Here is an 11,771-nt window from a genome sequence, read left to right on the forward strand (position 1 = left end):
AACCGACACAAAGAATGATTCCATCAGATGACCATCAAAGCCACCAGAAGGTCCATCAGGGCATTGAAAATATGAATTAGGAGAAATATAAAGCAGAGAAGGTCAGTTAATAAGTTTATATAGAAATAGGAGGAAGTGAGAATAGGTATTTCATCTCCAGTAAGATGATGAAGAACTTCAAAGAACTTTTTCAGATTCATCTTGAACATAGCCATGTCATGGGCTGGCTTTGCAAGAGGTTAATAAAGGGGATCTCTCCAAGGGGTGTCCTGGTGTTATTTTGCAAAGAATTCTCCCATAATACAATGCTTCAACAGGAATTTTGTAAAAGGACAAGAAGAAACCTCCTCCATTTATTAACTCTACTGCCATCTCTATTCTAGTGCTCCCTGCCATCAGCTGCAAGACCATCTCTGGGAGCAATTTTCCCTCCACTTTTTTTACACAGAAAGCACAAAAATCTACATCATAATGACCAACACTCTGAAAAGTAACAAAGACACTTCAGAATAACCCAACTTAAGATCATTTTTATCCTCCCTCTTTCCAACACCAGCCACCTTCTGACACTTACCCTGTATGTCACTGAAGTTTTGAGGCTTGGGGCAGCTCAACTCACTCATTCCTCCAGGACTGCAGGATGGACGAGAGGGCAGCAGTCTGCTTCTGACCCTTGCCATCCTCCTCCTCCTTCTTGCCAGGTCGCCAGATCGTGTAGGCGCCGAGAGAACAGGCTGCGCTTATTTCAGCCACGGCGCTGAAGCCCTGGCCTGACGTGGGATCTGCCCACAGACACCGGATTCTTTACGCATTTTCTGCATGCACGCCATAGGCAGCGCCAGAAATACCGGCCATGCAGGAAAACAGGAAAATATTTTATTCCTGGGCTAGGGAAGAAGCCATCAATCTAAATGCAGCTTTGTTTAGGGGCAGGAGTACCCGGTCTCTGCAACAGGGGCAATTCAGGAATGCTGATAAGTCTATTTTCCATGCATAAATAACCTACGTTCGAGACCAACCGCTTTATCTCAGGGAAGGATAAAGCCCTCGGTGGCAAGGCCCCAATATTTGTCTACTCACTTATCAAGCAGGAGCCTTATTACAAAGGCTAATTCAAGTGGAGATTAGATTTCCCGTATGAAGCAACGGACAATAACATCAGATATTCTTCAAACACCAGCAAATAAGATTAATGAAGTGCTGCTGCCATGGGCTTTCACCTCAACAATGCCTCAAAAAAACCTCATCCTGGTAGCTCTAAACAAATCTTTCCAAGGGTTTCATCATATTTCAGTGCATAGACATCACCTCGCTTCAGCTGGCCAGCAGCAACTACAAATAGCCTGCAGGAAGCCACCGATTTCCTGAAAAGAGGGGTAACCGAGAATCATAGGAAACAGAAAAAATTAAAGCTGGGTCTAACGTCTTGAGTAGGCTGAGGAGGGAATAAAACACAGGAGCAGCAGCACTGAGCATGTTCAGACACCTGAATCCATGCAAAATTAAATGAGACTCTTAAAAATCACAGAGCTAACAAAGAATTACCTCCTTCAGCACATCGTACCCAGGGCAGTGGCTTTCTCTAGGCAGTTCTCACATACAACCACCTACAGGCAACCATCTAAAATCTTAATTAGAAATAAACCAAACTCAGTGTTGAGATCCACCGAGTGCATCACAAGTTGAAATACTTTACATTTAAGTGCTCTCAGCTAAAGGGCTAACTCAAAAAACGAACAGCAAAACAGAACTCAGCGATCAGCGAAGCTTCGTGTGCTCAACAGTTGCGCTGACTCATCAGACAAAGGCAAAAAATCAACTCAGGGCTCTGCAGGAAACAATCTGAAATAAAAATGTCAATTTGATGACTGTACCAAAAAAAGTAGGGAGCTTGGTTTTGAAATGTCCTAAATTGTGACAAAATATTGCACAACAAAAAGGAGGGAAAGCACAGACTGACAGGCAGACAGCAGGTGAAAAAAATGAGAAAAACTGCTGAAACATAAGTATTGTAGCAGCCCTCCAAAACCCCAGGGACTGCAGGAGACAGACACAGAACAAGGAGGTGATATGAAAACCATAACCCCATCCATGTGCTGCGGATGTCACAGGCATGGAATAACCACAAGGACAGGAACGCGTACGTGAAACGGAAGCAAAAGAGGAATCAGAGCAATCTGGTATTTAGAATGTCACTGTATAAATTAAAAACTGAGGGGGATAAATCCCTCTCTAAAAAAAAAAAAAAAAAAAAAAAAAAAAAAGTTAAAGCTCCCTTTCCAGGCACTTATGCCAGCTGGCAGAGCAGCTTCCACCTCTGATCTGAGAAAGACAATTTTGACCTGCCAGGACATTGCAGCAGAAGTCATTGTTTTACGTGATTTTATTGCTCTTCTCTTGCATCCCAATATATCCTCACTGCATTAACTTTGTGTTTTTAATCTGTACTCTGAGGCTCTTGCTCATGTAGAACTCAAGATCACTATCAAGAGGTTGACTCCTCTGCCAGCTCAGGATGCTCATCTCCAGTTCCAACCTATTCAGGAATGGGGGAAAAAAAAAAAAAGGAAAACTACCACTTTTCATGATATTCCAAGAGTCTCCTGCCAGACATTTGAAAGAAACGTCCTCTAAATATTTATACATCCCTTTCATATTCTCTGCAGCTTTTCTCTCCCCTACATGACACCTACAAATGAGGAATATCCCACTGCCAAGGCTGTAGGTGTGCCTACACCTCCTTGATAGACCCTATGGATCCACCTCAAACAGTAAAAGTCTTCACAACTTCACAAGAGACCTGGGACTGTAATTTGGGCACATAGACAATACAATAAAAAGGTAGAAAAAGCCTAAAAATATTATTTAACATTGTAAATAATTTCTAAAATAATATTAGAAACCTACAAAACATTTGACAGTGCCCTTCAATTGGAAAAAAAATCCTTTAAAATAAAAGTATAGCTCATGAAGGTGTTCCCACATCAAACCACCAGTGACATCCTGCAGGCTCTCCTAGGTCCTGGTGGCACAATCCTAAACTTGGTGGAGCTGCTCACAGTCTTTGCTCTAAATGACAAAAAAGTTAGTCTTTCAAAGATTTAGAGCTAAGCTGGTTGAACCAAAAAAAGAGGGAGAAGTGTTTTGTTACCAGTTTTACCAGAAGAACGAAGGAGAGGAAGGCAGGAGTCTCTCTGCACCATAGCCCTGAGCAAAGAGCACCTCTACCTATGCCCTCAGGAAAAATAAAACTAAAAATTTCCTTCCTAGCTGAAGAATTTCCTAACTGCCATACTAAGCCCCTGCATATCAGCTCTGCCCAAGAAACCAGAAGTGAACAAACTGTTCTGCTGGTTGTGTCATTGACCTCAAAGGGCCTTTCCCAGCCCATCCCCAGCTGGGCAGCACCCTCTGGACAGGCACGTGCTTTGCTCAAAGCTGAAACCCTTCTTACCCCCAGCATGAATTCATCAAATTTATCACCAATTCCCTCGAGATTTGGGAGCATCTCACCACCTTGTGTACATCGAGGCATCCCAGGACCAGAAAAACAGCCCTTGCTCCAGGAAGATCCTGGTTCAGCTCCAGCCTGGAAGCACAGGCTGCTCCTTTGATGCCGTGCCAGTGGTGGCCTCCACTGAGGAAGCCCAGGATGAGTCACGCCACCGGCAGAAGGAACTTGCCAATCTGGATTGGAACACTCAGATGAAACTAGGGGGTTTTTCTCCCTGCTCTGCCATGTCCCTTTGTGCACGGCAGCTCCCGGTACCTGCACGCTGCCAGGCAGGTGATCCGGCAGAGGGGAAGCAAATGCACTCGGGAGACATGGGGAGGGTCTGCCAATCATGGCTTTGCCCTAAAAACTGAGGCAAGAGGGTGTTATGGGACTGAAAGGATCATTTGGGAAGCTTTTCTGGACCATAAAGGCTCTTCCAGTTTTTCACTGACTTGCACGAATTCCAGTTGGTATTGGGGTTTAATGCTTTCCACACCTGCAGAGCTCTGAGCCCAGAGCTTGTACCACGTCTGCACCATATATTCAAATACTGTGTCCTCAGTGTGAGTTGGCTGATATGTAAATCCAGGGAAAAAAACTTTTAAACCCATAATACAGCTTGAAGAAAAAGTTTAGCCCTAGTAGCCTCTCTGACAAGGGATAAAACACCTACAAAACTGATCCATGTTACATGTACAAAGATGCAGGTAGTCTTTTTATGAAAATATAACATTCTGAGCATTAAAGAATTAAAATTAATTCCTTTTCCCCACAAAATCCATTTTAATCAGTGAAGGGGCAAGGTATTTCTTTGCTTCATTCACTACCTCAACCTACTTCAAGCCAAAAGCATATTAAAGAATAAAAGCAGTAGTGACATCTCCTCTGTCTTTTCAGCTCAATTTGGCAATTCTGGCAATAAAACTCCTAATTCAACAAGTTCTTTACTTAAAATTGAAACTGCAGGACATCTGTTGTAGCTGCTGATCTCACTGTGCACCAAAGCATTTCAAGTCTCACTCTGTGCCTCTTTAACGTTGGGGTTTAGGTTTTTTTTTTATCTCTCCAGCCCAACCTCTAATTTAAAGGAAACTGTGCTGGATGCTCTAATTGACCCCGTTCTCTTCCTTCCCCAGTTTGTCTCTATAATTAGCCCTTCCCAGTGAAGGGAATCAGCAGCAAGACCTTTCCAAGCCCCACCCTGCAGACCACAGCGACTGCCTCATATTGTTCTTGCCCAAAAATCAACAGCTTCAGGACAACAGAAGGTTTAAGAATTGCTGGGGGGGGAAAGTAAAATCAAATGTGTATTGATAATTTTTCAGCATGTTACAGTGAGTGAAGCAGGTAACCCAAAATTTCACCTGCAACACGAATCCCACAGCAGTACTTTGTAACATGAGTAAAATACTTGTTTTCCTCAAACTAACACACAGTTTACAGCTGTCCACCCCAAATTCACCCACCCAAGACTTCCCCTGTGGATCTCAGCACATGCACCAAACAGAGGATTTCGATCTCCACTAAGGCACCAGAAGGCCCCACACCTTTTTTCTTGAGGAATTAAAAGGCATGTTGAGAATGAGGAAAGGAAATGCATTAAAAAATATTCTTATCGGTGAGCAAATGCCACCACAGAGGTTTTACTTCCCTACTTGCCTCTACAATAGGTGATTCCTACCAGGTGACCGGAGCTAAGGGTATTTTTAGGTATTAAGGGAAAAAAAAAGAAAGGGAACAAAAAAACCTACCACACCAGCAGCAAAAAAAACCCTAAAGCCAAAACAATCTGCCAAAACCCAGTTCAGGTCCAGATTTCAGAGGTGCTGGTGCTGCTCCTGAGGAAAATGCCCACCAGGACAAGCACCTGAAGGTCTCCTGGTGTGCACCAGGTCCCTAAGTCACTATTTTCTGCTCAATTCTCCCACTTGACTTTGCAGCTTTTACAATATTTTTAGACCCACATTACATGGGGCCGCATTACATTAGAAACCAAACGGGTTGAATTTTTTTATGATTTTAGTGATTAATTTCCCAGACTGACATTTTCTTCAAATCCATCAACATCATTAGCTAAGAATTATCCCAGCAGTCCTGAGTTCCAGCCTCTCAATGCACACCAACACACATACTTGTGTAACAATCTGGAATTTCAACATTTAGAAAATTAAACTGCAGCTGGCAGGAGTCTCGCTAATAACAGCAGCACCTGAACCTGTAATGATCCTTCACCTAAGGAAAATAGTTCAAGTTTTTTGAATACCTGCCCACTCGCAGCCCCTGAAGAGCATACCTGAAAAGAAAGTATGTAGATTAATGCTCACAAAACAGAAAAGAAAGTTGATCCAGCCCTACAAAAAGAGAAAAAAAACCTAACACCTTTCTCGGTGCAGAAGATAGCTGGTGCTCAGGGGAAGAAAAACTTCAAAATACACAGAAAACTGCACCCAAACCATTGTAAATCTATGTCTTTGGGTTTTAATTTCCAATTATTTTTCTGAGATATTCTCTCAAGGATTCCACTTTTATTAAAAATAGACTCAACACGAGACAGAAGGTCACGATGTCCCCACTACACAGTCTGAACCGTGAATATCAGACTGAGCTACTTTCAGAATGAGTTTTCAAATGAGTTTTGTCTGCAATTGAAAACGTTTCACACCAGGTCACTCCTAAGACTGCAACAACTGCATTAAACATCTCATTTGGCTTTTGCTCCTCAGGTTTCACATCTTCCCCAACAAAACAAAAATTAAACCAGCCTTCAAGCAGCTGAGCTGCAGAGAAAAAAAAACAGGAGAAAACCCCTAATGTTGCTAAAACCAACCCAGCAAACCCTGGGTGAGATTCACATCTTCCCTTTGTGAGAACAGAAATATACTCTAGCAGGGATTTTTTTTTTCCCTTGTTTCAGCAAAGAATTTAGGTAGGAAAATGAACTCTCAATCCCTCAGAAACGGACCTTTGTGCTCATTTTTTCTCCTTACCCCATTTGCTGGAAGTGCTCTTTTTATATATGTATATATATACATATCTTTCTCCTCATATTTATTGTATTGTTCACCACAGATGAGTAGTGATAGCTCTAGAGGGGTATTTCAATCACAGAAATGAAGAAACACAGCATAAAACAGCTGAACTCAGAAACAAAACCTTGGAAAGCAGCAGCTCCTACCTGGAATTACAAAGAGATTGGAGCCTGGAACAATGCACAAGTTCCTATCTTTTGCCACAAAACTGGTGGGGCAAGGAACAGGCAATGGCTGCCAAGTCATCCTTCTTGGCAAGTTATTTCATAAAGATAGAAGAAATACTGCTACCAATGTTTATTAATGCTAATAAATTCCTTAATCAAATCCCTGTGCATTGCAGTGAGATCAGAGATGCATTTGGATAAGGGAACACTCGTTTTGAAACAAGTGCTCTGACAAGTCATGGTGCACTTGGCAACACCTGGAGTCGAGCGAGGTTAAGCAGTGAGCAGCAAAAGGATTTGTGGACTCATCCAATTCTCCCTGCAGACTCCTCCGTTGCTTTTGGTAAAGTTCATTCTCTTCATAGCTGAGAAAAACTCTTAAGATTCCTCCTTATCTGCTGCAGGCACCTCAAACCTGACCTCTGCTCTGCATTGTCCTCCTATCTGCCTGCCTACCTAGCAGGCAGGGTGCAGTGCCTCCGGATAAGATTATCCGCAGCGCTGGCCGCTCCGGCTGTCCTGGCGGGGAACGCCAGCGCCTGCCTGTGCAGGTTATTTGTGCCACATTTGGCCGGGAAGGAGGAAAGCCAGAGTGTGCCCTCGTTGCTCAGCCAGACGTTTCGCCACACTCCGCAAACGTGGGGCCCGAATCCCAAGGGAGGTGCCTGGGCCGCCGCATCCCTTGGCAGCAGGGCTGGATCTTTATTTTCGGATGAAAAGAAGCAAAAGAAACAGTGGCTCTGTTTTTAAACATCTCTCCAAATCTCTTTGTTGAGCTGGAGTGATTCAGCCATCCTTGCCACCACCAGCAGCAACAAATTCCACATAATGATGCCCCATTTATGAAGCAATTGGTGAATTAAGGAGCAGAGACCGGCTCTTCTGCACTCAAAGAAATCCCCACAAGGGTTATTTACCCACATAATCTCCCTCTTCCAAAAAAACCATTTATTTCAAAAAATCATTACAAATTGCTCAGCACTGTTTTAATCAAGCACATTTCTAATGATCCACTGCAGTCTTTTTTTTTTTTTTTTTTCCTAATGGGACCACATTCCTTAACAATTAAATCATTTACTAATTCCTCCCCGGGGAGGTTGTCCTGTGCACCCAATGAGCACAAACCAACCCAACAGTTTATAGACAAGTGCCATAAAAGTTTAAATGGTAACATTTAGGAGAATTTTTATTTTGGTCTATGTATTTACGTGAAGTATGAAAAGACAGTAGAGTTACGGAAGCCTACTAAAGTAAATATTTTCAGCTAACTTATTTTAAGTTCATCCCTCAAAACCAACCATGTAGATGCTGAATACAATAAAAGAATTCTTGGCGGCCTATCAAAAACGTTCACAGTCTGAGCTGGTTTTAAAGCTCAGGTTTTCCAAAGATGGATCAATCCTGATTAAATATTGCTCTTCTGTCAGTGCTCAGCCATGATACAGCATATCCAGGATCCTCTACCTTTTTAAAGGTCATACTTCACAAGAAATTGAAGACAGTCCAATGAATTTTGATAAAAAAACAGCACAGAGGCTGTCAGATTATCTGTGCTTGATGGATAAAAGCCAAGACCTGGAATGGGCATCTGAAGAGTAACTCTAGGATTTGAGGTCATCTGGGGGATGCCAGAAGTGATTCAAGGTGAAAGACCAGCAAATAGGACTCAAAAATTACATTGAAACACACATATTTTAGCTACTTTTACATTTAAAGGGGATAACCAAGTCATTTGTTTATTTTAAACTACATTTTTCCTTTGCTACTTCATGCAGCATCCAAGTGGGACAGTTCCCTGCTCTGCTCCCTACTGCTCCTAACAGGGATTTGCAGCAACTCCTGCAAGCCACAGGAATAGAAACCCTGTAAAAGAAAGACATTCTTTCCAAGAGAAGCTGAGCAGACTGTTGGAACCACCAAAACTACCAGGGTTGCAAGAGTCCAGTCCCTCCCCTCAAAGGGGACCACCAACACATGGAGCCAGCCCATCCCTAGGGCTCTTAACACCAACAGGGATTTCATAAACTTCCTCCATGACCTGGAAGAGATCTTTAAAAGCACACCACAACCCAACAGAGAGATGACAGGAGACCACAGCAGATCTATGCTTGCATGTTGTTTTAAGTCAGGCATGTAGCTGCAAAAACAAAGCAACATATCTCTGTAGGTGAGTGAGAGCTTGGATGAGACACAGTTGGCTGAGCTCCCCATGTGATGATCTCACATCAACAGAGAAAGGATGCAATTAAGGAATATCAATATTCCTTGGGAGGATATAGAGATGGATCTCAAAGGGTCCAAGCAAACTTCAAGCTTGTATCTGAGTGCTTAATGCAGAGACAGCACAGGTATCTATAGCCAGACCTCGACACAATGTGTATCTGCCCAGGATAAACTGCCTGCCTCATCAGCTCCTGTAGCTCCCATCTTCCTTGTTTTCCATGAGGGCATTGACATGACCTGGCCTCACTGCGGTCCTACTGTGGCACCATGGCATTTCCACTCCTCAGCCACATCTCCCTTGGCAAAAAATCTGCCTGGCTGGATACCACACTCTGTCTCTTCATGAGGCTCTTGGCAAAACTCTAAAAAAGGGCTGACAAAAAACACCAACAGAGCCCAAAACTATGACCCATGGCTTTGTCCAGGTTAGGCACAGTGTGAACAGCCAAAGGCGTATGATAACCCTACACAAAGAGACATCTCATCCCTCCCCAAAGGGATGCACATTTCCACAGGTACTTGTGCAAAAGGAATCCATAGATTCCTCCCCACAGACGGAATAATGCTACCACAAGGTCTAACAAAACTGCAACTCTTGGTAATAGCTTAAAAACAGACACAAAAATTAGTTCAACTCTAGAAATCCATGTTCTCTAGAAATCCAGTAGCCTTCCCTCCTGAGTTTTCATATTTTCAGAGGTCAGGTGGTTTGCTGAGTTCCTCTTTTAAAAGTTTAATTCCAAGACACAGAGGTTAAGACATTAACATAATCACAGGAGTGAGACTTACATATCACCATGGTGTTCAACCTGTCAAACACAGCTCGAGATTTCATATTAAAGAGTCAAACAAAGAAAACAAAGACTATTCCATTTCCCTTTTTTCCTGTTTTTATCCATTATCTGGCAAGAGTTTCACGTGTTTGGTTTCTATAGTCTCAACTCTGACCACCTGTGCCTTCACACATAAACCCAAAGCCTATGGAAAAATTTGGCCCGTGTAGTAGAAAAATAAAATTCCACAAAAACAATCTCAATTCCAATGATCCACAGATATCCTATCAGCAGCATTGTGTCCTTAGAATTCCATAAGAATCCCAGCCACCTAACCTGAAAACACAGCAGAGTATTTGTGATGCGTGAAACCCAAATTATTACCAAGCTTCTCCCCAGAGCAGAGAAGCACCCAGACACAGCCCAAATGTCCAATGCTACCGCTTTTGTCCAAAGGAACGTCAGAGAAAGTCTCCAATTTGCAAACTTGAGCCGTGATCCTTTAAATATTTATGCTCATGTTTACTTTGTCGAGAGGGGAGAAATCCCGTTCACTCGAGAGGAAGTGAAGCAAACGTCGGCACGCAGGACAAAGCCTGAGAAATTCAGATGCTGTTTTAAACCTCAGCACAAAAACCACACCATGTTCCAAAGCTGAAACCTGCACCCAGCCCATGCCAGGGAGCCAGAATCCAGGGCCAGGCTGGGAGCTTCATCAGCAACACAACAAACATGCCTTCAGCCCCGGTGCTTCGCGTGCAAGTGGGAAAGAAAACAAATTCCCTTTTATTTACAAACCGAGGGGACGCAGGAATTTCTGAAATCAAGTTTGACCGGCTAAGATGCTTCCAGTGGTTCAACAACCTTGTTTGCTCCCTCGTAAATGTATTTTTAAGGGACTTGAGTTCAAAAGTTGCAGGGTTTAGAGCAAGAACTAGAATTGAGCAGAAAACAGCCACACTATGCTCACCAAAATCAACCAGCCCAAACGACTTTAGAAACTCTCTGATCACACTTGAATGACAGAATCCCAGACTGGTTTAGGCTGGAAGGGACCTTAAAAGCTGATCTTGTTCCGCTCTCTGCCATGGGCAGGGACCTTCCACTATCCCAGGATGCTCCAAGCCCTTTCCAACTTGGCCTAGAATACTTCCAGTGATGGGGCAGCTACAGCTTCTCTGTGCCAGGACCTCACCATGCTCTCAGCTAACCATTTATTCCCAATATCCCATCTAACCCCAGTCTCTGGCAGCAGAGACTTCCCCCTGGTCCTCGCAGAACAGCTCCTGAAGAGGAGTCCCTCTCCAGCTTCCTTGTATACCCCATTCAGGCAAACTGAAAGTTTGCTCCTGGTTTCCCCAGACTTGAGGTATTTAAGCTCCAGGACTACAGGCCAAGTGTGGTCCCAAGCCTGTGATGGAGAACCCTGGTGCTCCTTGCCAGCTTGGTGGTGCCAAGCTGTAAAACCAGTGGAGGGACCAGCACTGTCCCTATGCTCCCCAAACTCCCCCTGTCGACTTGCAGGCATGTGAAGGAGTGATCTGTTCTTCCATCCAGAGCAGAATACTGTTCTCACAGAAATCAAGCAGGGGCTGAGGATTTCAAGTACAGCCACATCTTGACACGAACTAAATTAAGGCTGCACAGGTAACTTGGGTTTCACACTTCCCAAGTGCCCAACCTCAGGTGCTTCACACTCTCAGGGGTTTTCCTGTAAACCTGATCAACACTCACAAAACACACCATAAACATCCCAGATACAAATAATTTAGGCATAAAGCATTCAGATTTGCCTGGCAAAGGATCCCAAAGGTTGGACTGTCTGAGTGGTTCAGTATCAGTGTCTGTGAAAGATGCTGTAACAGTAGTGGTCATGTCAGGCATTTGATACCTTGAACCTTAAAATGCAGCTTCCCCATCCAAAATGAGAAGGGAAAAAAAGGTTAAAATGTGGAGTTTATAAATCATAACAGAAGTAGTGAGTGCACAGAACAAAAACTTCACAAAACAGATCTACATTTTAAATATATGATGAATTCCAATATAGCCTTTTCCAAGTGCTGCTGATGAATACCAGGCCTTT

General features: G+C 43.4%; 1 protein-coding gene across 12 annotated transcripts in view; it reads right to left on the reverse strand.

Moving 5' to 3' along the window:
* Positions 1 to 11,771, reverse strand: part of MYO9A (myosin IXA) — a 171,949-nt gene that overhangs the window by 158,243 nt on the left and 1,935 nt on the right. The window lies entirely within an intron of this gene.

The sequence above is a fragment of the Parus major genome, chromosome 10, assembly GCF_001522545.3.
Source record: "Parus major isolate Abel chromosome 10, Parus_major1.1, whole genome shotgun sequence".
NCBI classification, from domain to species: Eukaryota; Metazoa; Chordata; class Aves; order Passeriformes; family Paridae; genus Parus; species Parus major.